Here is a 10,472-nt window from a genome sequence, read left to right on the forward strand (position 1 = left end):
AATGAATGATGTTTGATTACAATTCCCCTCCTGAGGTATTTATGGGTATAATTAGACAGACCTTTTAGAAATTAAAGGTGACGAAGTTAGAATGAATGAAATATTCATTTAAGTGAGCCTTAAAGAATTTAATGAATAAGGCACGGGAAGAGTCACGGGAAGGAAAAAAAAATCTTGGGAAAGTCCACTTGTCCTGGAGAAAGTATAAATATGAGTGAACAGCAGAACATCTACTCCAAATTTTTAAAACTCCTTACAAAATTTGCTGTTGCTGTTTTCTACACAGCAAAATGTACACCACATTCATTTATGATCTATATTTCCTAAAGGAAAATATTGGGAATCGCACTGAATCTCGTTGGGAAGAATGATGTAATTGGACATAACATGAAAGATCGCTGTTCCCATTGCTTTTACGTATGACTTAACAATTTAATATGCCCATTACATCGTCTGTGTTGATGATGACAGGCTCTCTAAGGAATGCAGATTTTAAAACAATTCCTGCCAACTGCTTGTTAGTCCTCACTATTCCTTTTTTCCAGCCGTGGAGCTGTGTCAGAGGTACTCAAAACACATTTTTATAAGTTTGTGCTAGAAAAATGCTAGTCACATCCAAACCTGGGCGTGCACTGCCAGAGCTGCGAAGGCACGGTCGCAAGGTGGCACATGAATCAACTTCTCTGCACGGGCAGCCCCTTCTTTCAGCAGACCAGTAAATAGGTCAGCACCCGTAAACAGGTCAGGAATTCCAGCTTTGGGGACAAAATGAGATTATACAGCAAAGAAAGGAAGCTTATCCCCAGGGTATGGGCACTGCAAGAAACACAAGGTTTGGATCTTCCTGGGCCCAGATGAAAGGGCACTTTCACAGTGGGGTGGGGAGTGGGGAAAAGAAGTTGTTTGTGGGTTTCCATGTGTATTTCTCTTGCGTCAGAGGCACCTATGATGGTATTACCCCTTCACGTAACTAAATCTCATTTCTTACTTAGAATAAAAATATTGGCCAGGGCGTGGGTGCCATCCAGAGATGTGGGTGCAGCTCCCCCAGCACATCCCGGATCCCCAACGAGGGAATGCCGTTGCTGCCTTCAGGATGTGAATGATCAAAGACAGATCCAGAAAAGTTTGATGAATGTGTGCGAATACACCATCTCCTCCCACAAGCCAGAAATCCTCCCAGGAAGAGGCGCCGGTGGCAACAGCACAGGTTTATTAGAGTAGCAGCTCATGAGCCACCTCCATCCTGCTGGAGGTCGTGGTGGGGACCTCTTGGCTCCACGCTTGGAGCAGCAGGAACATGGGGATGGGGCTGACCTCAAACCATTCAGAACAACACTGATTTCATGTGTTAGGCATCTTTCTAACAATACATCCAAAAAGACCTCGAGTGATGTCCGTCCAGAGGAGGCTTTGGGAGGCTGGAGCAGACAGGCAGCGATGGCTTTCCGTGAACAGGGCTACAAACCTCAACCAGAGATTAAACGCTCGTAGTGTGAGCAGAGACAAAGCGCCTGATCCTAAAATAAGTCCCTGCTAAGAAGGTGTGAAGTGGGGAGAGGCAGCTGGGCAGGAGGGAGGGCTGCAAATAGCAGCTATAGTCAGCTGCTGAGTATGCTCCACCACCGACATGGGCATTTTGGATGGGGGACCAGGTCTCTGGTCTGTGAGGTCAAGAGACTCATTCAGAGAGCTAAGGTGGCTAACAGAGGGCTAAATTATCATACGAAAAAATTAGACATCACATAATTAGCCTCAAAGTACGGGTAGAAAAGTGTCTTCTAGGTAAATCTAGCCTAGACTACATTTTATGTTGCTTTTGAACATTATACTTTCCTTTGAGCCCTTACCTTAAGCCTTGATAAATACACCTTCACTTGTGTTACCCCGGGTTGCCCCAGGGGCAGGGTGGTGCTCCCCATTCTCCCCTCATCCTGTGCCAGGGGATGCAGAGAGTGGAGGAGGAACAGGGCACCATGGCCCCCGAGAAGTTTACCAACACCTTTCTGCAGACCAGAGCTCTGCCCGCGCAGGCAGGAGCCAAGACGGCACAAGCTGAACCTGCTGCTCCTGCAGGGAGCAGGGATCTAACAAGGATCTGGTCCTCAAAAAGGGGCCCGCTTTTAGGCTGAAGCAGCCCAAAGGCAGCCTGAGCTTCACACAAAAGCAGGATGACAGCAGCCACGTGCGCCGGCAGGAATAACGCGATGCAATGGGTGACCGAGCATGGAAATTAGGTTTGGGAATGGTCAGGTTAGTGAGCAAATGGTCTTATTGTAGAAACCTGTGAGCAACAGGTCCCTTCCAATCACCTTTAGCTCACTCTTGTGCTGCTTCACACTTTTATCGATGAGCAGGAAGAAAGCGGAAAGCTTGTCCCTAATCAAGCTTGCAGACAACACCGAGATTACGGAGCCGAGGAGGAGGAGGAGGAGGAGACATTGCAGGGGCAGCAGCGCGGTGATCTCAGTAAGCTCAGCCAGAAAAAACTACCTGTATTGTAACGCAACCTGGGCAGGCTGAAGAGCCCCAGCTGCTGCAGGGATCTAGCAGGGATCTAGCAGGGATCTAGCAGCCCACTCCACCTGCAACCTCCTCTGCCGCTGCTTAATATTAAAGCATGCTTTAATTTTCTGAGATACGCCTTTGCCAGCAGCTGTTTGAATTACCGTCTTGCAGAGGTCACTGTAAGATGGAGGCTGGGAGACCATGGGCCGGTGGTTACCCACGTTGGTATGATTTGTTCTTAATGTTCATTGTCTGCTTGGAGCTTGGTAATGAGCAGGGATCATATTCTATTAATAGTCTTCATTCTTTCTCAGTGACTAATCTCCCTCCTTAATTTCAAAGCTTCCCAGCCACAAGATGGAGTTAACTTAATTGCCAAGTTTCTGGTTGCTCTGCTATTTCTTTGACATTGCCTATTCAAATCCCCTGTGACACCTCACCCCTAGCCCTCCATGGGATATTCTGACAAAACTCACCCACTCACATGAGGTTATGATTAGCAGGCATGATGGATTTATCAGGAAAATATCATGTAAATCAATTTTAGTCCCTTCCATAACAGATTGACAGTATTTGTGACTAAGGGAAAAGCAGCCATCGTCGTATATCCTCACATTGGGAAGGCTCATGCTGCTGCTCTCAAAACTAAGCTCTGGAAACGAGGTCTGCACGGAACCGCGGTAGGATCAGGTGCAAATAAATCTGCTGGCAGCTACCAACGGCTCCCTGGCAAAATGGGACGAAGCATTTAGCAAGGGTCTCCCCTGGGCCTGGTTCGGGCCAGTGCTGTCATGGCCCCCCAGAGCAGGCTACACTTGACAGAGCTGGGATGGGCAGCAGGGAGAAGACCTGCAAGATCTTGAGAAACTGGAGAAAGATGTGGCAGCCGGGACAAGCGCCGAGTTTGACACTTGGGCAGGAATACTCAATTGCATTGGCGGGCGATGGAAAACCAGCCATGGGCTGTTATCGTAGGTTACCAGTGAGAAGTGAGTCATGCTGTCATAAAAAAATTGTTAAAAAAAAAGAAAGCAAATACCCTGCTTAGATGTCTAAATAAGGAGAATAGCTCTCTTGAAGGTGTGCTGCTGCTCTGTGTAAGCCCTGGAAAAACTTCATTTGAAGGCTGCAGACAGCTTTGGGAGCACAGCAAGGGGAAAAAGCACGGCAGAGAGCACCAGGAGCGCCGAGGAGTCTTGAAGACACAACATTGGCAAAACCAGTTCAACATCTGGATTGTTTAGCCTTAAGTGAAGAGTTGAGGGGGCATGTGCTAAATCTTTAAGAGGAGAATAAAGTGTTTCCCAAGGCCTGGGTGATAAGAGCAAGGAATCGAGGCACGAACGGGACGAAGCGGGAGGTGATGGCCCAGACCCCCTTGGGCAGAGGAGGAGCATTTTTTGAGGCTTCCCAGATTTCCACTAGCCTGGAAAGCATGGCTGAAAGGAGCTCTGTGACCGGCTGCCACCGCCAGCACTGTTTCTGTTCCTGCGAAGCTTCTTCATCTCTCTCGTGCAACCTCAGCTAGCTGTGCTTCCTCCCACCGAGCTATTTCACATCTTCACATCCTCATTACTTTTTTGTTCTTTAGAAAAATATTGATTGTGTTCCAGGTTTCTCTTAAGTTGTGAAAGCACATTCTCTAAAGCTCCAAAATTTTAGCTCTGCCAAGAGAAGGGAGCCTCTCAGGACTCTCTGACAAGGCAAGGCAGGCACCAGTACTTCTCTGAACGTGCTGGTTTTCCCCCCAGACCTTGTTCTTCCTCTGCTCAGTAACTGTCAATTTTACCTTCATTTCTGGATTGAGATCTCAGTTGCTGTAGTCACAAAGAAATGCCAGCATGGTTGTACAGGCAGTTGGCCCAGCCATAACGAGACAAAGAAAGTTGTGCCGCCTGGGGAAGCAGGTCCCAGGCACCGCCATGGTTGCCTGCCCTTCTTTTTGGTTTTAATTTACTTGTTATTGGTTTAGCATGTGACCACCCACTAGCCTGCAGAAGAATAGCGTGGGCAGAGGACTAGATTAAAACCAAAATGTTCCTGTTCAAACTCATGTCATATGAATTACAAACTGTTGACTTTCAGCTTGGAAAAAGCCATCCCCATCCGTCTCTGGGCATCTCACGCTCCCCGGTCCCTCACCACGGTGCCTCCCCCTTGCCGTGACGGCTCCGGCCTGCCGCGAGCATCCATTTGGAGGACCATCAGGAACACCTTGAGACTCTCCTGGAAAAACCTGATGACTGGATTCCTCACCCACAAAATAAAAACACCCACAAAGCTGAAAGCACCAGCGAGTGCGCAAGGGGCCCTCCTTCCCAGGGATGATGCTCACCCAGGCTGCCCAACGATGAGCTGTGCATCCCTGTGGCTCACGCCTGTGGACATAAGTAGGGTATCAGAGCTTAGAAAGCCCCGTTACACGATCCCAGTTCATCTCCACAGTGCCACAAAGAGCATGGCCTTTCAAAATGATATTCTTTCATTAGCTCCTTCGCTAGCAAGAAGCAGCTCCGCTTGGAGAGGCCACTCTGCACCCACCTGATGGCTTTAACCATGCAGGTATCATCTGCTACAAATGCAGTGGCTGCACAGGAACGCCTGCCCGATTTGGCTTTAATCTTGTTTTCATTTTTGTGTTCTTGAAGGTTAACTTCAGAGCTGGAAGCTCAGAGCCGATCTCTTTTGCTCAAAGCCCATACCGCATGCAAATAACAGTCCCTTTCTCACACTGCCTTTAACCTTGACGTGAAGGAGCTGTTCCTGCAGACGAGAGAGGGAGAGATCAAGGAGTATATCAGCAAGGCCACGGCTCTGTGTTTGTACTCCAACTGCCTGACATTTATTGCAGTCTAGACAATACAAAATGTCCTGATTACATGGCTCTGCTCCATGAGCACACACAGCCTCCCCCAGGGACGGAGTCGGCCTGGTGCAGGGACACAAAGCGGTGTAATGCTTGTCATACAACAGCATCATTTTACCTGTCCTTTTTTCTTTTCAGTTTATAATATTCTGCTTTGTACAACGCAAGTTCACAACCCTGCCTGTGTATCAGCATCATTTACATGGGGATTACTCATATGATGGTATTGCTTAGATGCCAGAGGAGAAATCATAGCCCTGTCATGCCAGGCACAGGGCACCTTCAGAGTAAGAGACACTTGCTGATGTCTCGAGAGCTTGTAGTCAGACAAATGTGGTGGCAGAAGGAAAGCACGTACATCATCCTTGTCCCGTAGAGAGGGAAGGTGCTGTGCTCAGCAGCGGGGCTGCGGGACCCATCCTGCGTGGAGCTGGGTGACCCTCTGCAGGTTGCCACAGTTCCTCAGGCACCAGCTCCCCAGCAGTGACCTGGGGCTCTCCATCACCCCCTTCCTCACCAGAGCAGCTCATGAAGCACTAACTGCTATGGGCGCCCCAAGAGGAACCGCCCATCGAATGGTTAACACTGTCCCACTCCTTAGGCCAAAGTGGGTAGCCAAAATTCAGAGTCTTTGGGGGTTTTTCTGAAGAGCAAAGGGGAACAGAGCTGGGTACTCCTCCCGTGGCTTCCTGACCACGTAACCTCAAATGAAGGATGCTTCTCACACCCATCCACTCCATCCGTAATGCAATACAACCAGTAATTTTCTGCTAGATGTTTAGTCCTGACCAAGGTTTATGTGTTAAACTCCTGAAATACAGTATGTAAAAGCGGGTTGTTTTTTTTCCCCCGCATCTATACAGTTCCTCCTGCTCCCACTTGTGATGACAGAGCTGGCCGGTCCCTATGGGACCCACCCTACCCTTGTTATTCAAAAAGATGAGCATTTATCATCAGAGTGGGTAGGAGCTGCCTCGTAACTGATGGCAGAAGGTGTGGTTTGCTGGAGCACAGGATAACAGCCGAAGCTTTCATTTGCTTTGTGATTTCCTCAGCTGTTCTGCCTCCATCGGGGTGGAAATGAATGAAGGTCCTTTTTGGAGAAGCTGTGCTATTCACACATTATTCAAAAATGCTTCCAAAATACCAAGCAATTCATATTTAATGATGTCTGCTTGTTGTTAAGGGTAAAAGATGAAAAACTATAGAGGAATACTAGAAAATAGCTGCTCTTGCCACAACAGAGAGACCCATAGGTGCAGCCAGTAGCAGGGAAGCTCTCCTGAACCTCTTCTCACTTGATGGTCTCAAGACGATTTCTGAATGTCGAGGAAACTCCCACAGCATCCTTGTGGGGCTGATAGCTCCCTCAGCACAGCCCGAACTGCCAAATACCTTCATACAAACAGACGAGGTGTTGGCTGTACTGCCAGCAAAGGGGGAGAGCTGGAGGGAATGATACACCGCTGCCAGTCCTACCAGGACAGACCATTTGTGCCATGGTTTTATTTCTTACATAAAACTATGCTCTGGCACAACTCATCTAAGGCAGGGCAGCCTCAGTGTCTGCTGGAAATACCTATGGGAGACGCGGAACCGAGTGTTTAGAGGGTAAGTTACCCCCTCTTACCTATGGTTCCTTCTGTTGTTTCATGTTGAGGTGTGCAATCGGGCCAGCTTTTCCCCTTCTCATTTCACAGCTATTCCAGCGGATGGTATTAGCTTGAGGATTAGGGCTGCCTTGTGTCAGACCCCGGGGAAGGACTAGGAGTTCATCCAAGGTCCAGGACTTTGCTTGGTTTACGCATTGTGCAAAGGGTCAGTACTCGAGGGGCTTTCTACGCAGCCTAAATCACAGCAGATTAATAGGATTTTATACAGGAATGAGTAGGAGTTGCTTTCTACCCTTATTTATTTGGACTAGCGCCAATAACAGCCCGGGGATTTTCCAGACAGGAGAGTCTCTGCTCAGATTTCTCCAAACAAGCCTGAGTAGATGAACAGAGAGCGTCGCGGAGGGAAACGACAACCGAACAGGATTCCTTAGAGTCGCCTCTTCTCTGCGCCCCGTTAGCATTCAGCACGCTGGGCTGCAGGGTGGAAACAGGCTGCCTCAAGGACAACAATAAAAGCACATTAACTTGCATTGGAAAGAAAAAACAAAGGAGCATTTTAACCAGTGGCCCAAGGTGGCAGCTCTTCCTTGACCCCGCAGCGATCTGACTGCATGGGGCTCGGTGACCTCCCTCCAGCTCCCCGTGTTTTAACAGACGAAGGGGTGTGGAAAGCTGCCACGTTCAAGTGGCTGGTGCCGATGCCAAGACCCCTTCCACGCGGCGGCCAGAGCAGTAGTTTTGTGAGGTTTCTACCAGGGTAGTACTAGGGCTTTTTAATTGCTTAGTACGGCTGGTAGCATTTTTTTCTTGTCTGCTTTGCCTGCTGAGGGCCGAGCGAACCTGCAGCAAAACACCTCTTTTTACTGCACAAATACAGCAACCCCAACTGGTTAAGCCTCTCATGCTGGACTGAAGCACCACAGGGAGGCCCAGGCAAAGCAGTTCCTCAGTTTAAAGAAATATTTAAAATTTTGTCTCAAACCTCCACCTTCTGATTTACTCTACTTCAGTGCTGTGAGAAGGAAAGCTTCTTTTTTCCCCTCTTCTCAGCTGTCCCCACATCCCTCTGTTACATGCTGACAGCTAGGAATTACCGGGCATTTGCCACGCTAGAGATGCAGGAATTATTTTTGCAATCCCCTTCATGTAAGATTAGCCCCAAGAGCGCACAGCGCAAGTTACACGTTGATACAGCATCCAGAGATGAGACCGAAGTTTGACGCATTTTTGGATTAGTAAAGACCAAAAGCAAACCCCCAGGAGCCACAAACTTCAAAAACTCTACACCCAGCAGTGAACTCTTAGCTTAAAGCTGAGCTTCTGGCTCCATCTGCTGCCAGAAAGATGGAAAAGATGAGAAGGGAACAAGAAGCAGCTACAGCCAAAAAAAAAAAAAAAAAAGAAATAAAAAAGAAAGACACAACTAAGACCTGTTTTTCTACTTAACTAATCCACTAACATTGCTGTTAAAAGACAAACAAAACAGAGATTGCTTCATCATTGAAAATTCTAACAGGTTCAAGATGTGCAGCTCTTTACCAGGTCATGACCGGTAGGCATTTGGGTCCTATTAAGTAAGCAATCTATTTTGGTAATTTTTAACTTTAGAAAATACTGTTTGATGAGATAAATTCATGTTTTTGCAGCTGAAAAGAAGCCCAGATAACAGACAATGTCATAAGCATGGTTCCCAAGACTGCCAGCGGGAAAGGAAAAAGAAAAAAGAAAACACGCATTATATGTTTTCCTATCTCCCCACTGTTCACTCTGTTATTCTCGCCTTTCAGTGTTTCACATGGTGCCTTTAAATCTTGGTTTACATTTATCCATAAGCAGAGCAATTTTTTTTTTTTTTTATGCCAGTATATATGCTCCATGATTTCATGCCAAAACCCAGGCGCGCTTCTCTTGCCGAAGTGCAGGCGCTCCCAGCACAACTGGGCATTATTTCGGCAAAGCAAGCTCCCAGCGACGGCAAGGGCTGCCCTGGGTGCCCAAGGAACGCTGCTTTGGCTCTTGGGTGCTTAGATTACCTCCCCGGGTTTGCACAGCCCTGAACGCAGACACTGTTCATTTAGAAAAGCATTTCATATACCTGATGCAAAGAAACATCAGAAGCTACTTCACAAAAACATGTGCAAGCAATGTAACGGAGACAGATTAAGCCTTTGCAGCCAAATGCTTAAAGCAACGTTTTGAAGATACATACGTATACCTTCAGAAAATTTTATTGCTGCATAGCTCTTGTTAAAGAAACCTAAACTCTCTGGATAGGCAATACAGATCTCTTTCAAGTACCATTTTAAAAATAAATTTCAATTACACCAGCAAAAAGCATCACCAAAGAAACGCCATTTCCACACTCTCATCTCTAACTAATACAAAGTAAGAAAAGCACCTGAGAAATACTGGGAAGGTACAGAAAGGGCAGTCTCTGAGCTTGCTTGTCTCACCTCCTATAAAGTTATGATGCAAAAAATAAACTCATAATATGTTATGAAATGTCTTATATATTTTCTTTGCACAGTTCAGTGTATGTATTACACTAGTTTGTAAATGATTTTCAGTTTGGCCTCCTTCAAACTGAAGTTTGCTCAGGACCACCATTTGGCAGAGCGACACACAGTTGAGCAATAAGCGGAACATGTACAAACCCGAAAGTACTGAATTTCTGGCACTTGGCACTAAGTGGGTAAGGACACTTTAGTCGTCTATATTTTTTTGGTAATAAAAGCCCTGAAGAAAATTTCTAAGGCTAATTAAAATCCCAGACAACAAAACCAGAGACTGATTTACAAGCACAATAGTTACACAAGCAGCTATATTTGAGTTTGAGAGGTTTAAGTGGTGTCACTGAAAAGTGGCCAAATCCCAGTTTATTCTTGCGAGAAGACAGACAAAAATCACTTTCGATGATAAAGCAAACCCTTCTTTTGCCCCCTCTTTCTCAAAACAGACACAGCATAGCAAAGGCAGATGATCTTTCTGATAGCCTGTAATTTTGCCACTTTGCACGCTAGAAGACGAGGAGCTTTGACATTTCTTTTGGCCATTCCAGCTCTTCCTACAATCTCACTGACAACTGCCAAGATGTTTTTTATTGCTGTTGAAGTAGAGGTTAACTGGTGACAGGCTCAATGTCTGGGTAGAGAAGTCCCGAGTTCCTGTCTTCACTCCCGAAATAATATATGTAATTCTGTACTTGTTCCGGCATTGAACTGTAATTAAATCAAACATCCAAAAAAACCCTTGTCTGCTTTAGCTCCTAGGCCGCGGTGATACATCCTCATCCTTGCTCTGCTTCCCGCCCCATTAGGTTTTCAGGGTTTGCACACAGCAGTGCTGTTTCACAAGCAGGAGCAGAATCTGTCCCACCCCCAGACGGACAGACGGTGACAAACGCACTCGTGTAGGACACGGGACGCACTCATTCAGAGCCACCTCCTGGAGGCACATCCTAGCCACCGCTATATCGATGCAAA

The sequence above is a fragment of the Nipponia nippon genome, unplaced genomic scaffold, assembly GCF_047370975.1.
Source record: "Nipponia nippon isolate SJK-2023a ecotype South Korea unplaced genomic scaffold, ASM4737097v1 scaffold_3, whole genome shotgun sequence".
In the NCBI taxonomy this organism is placed as follows: domain Eukaryota; kingdom Metazoa; phylum Chordata; class Aves; order Pelecaniformes; family Threskiornithidae; genus Nipponia; species Nipponia nippon.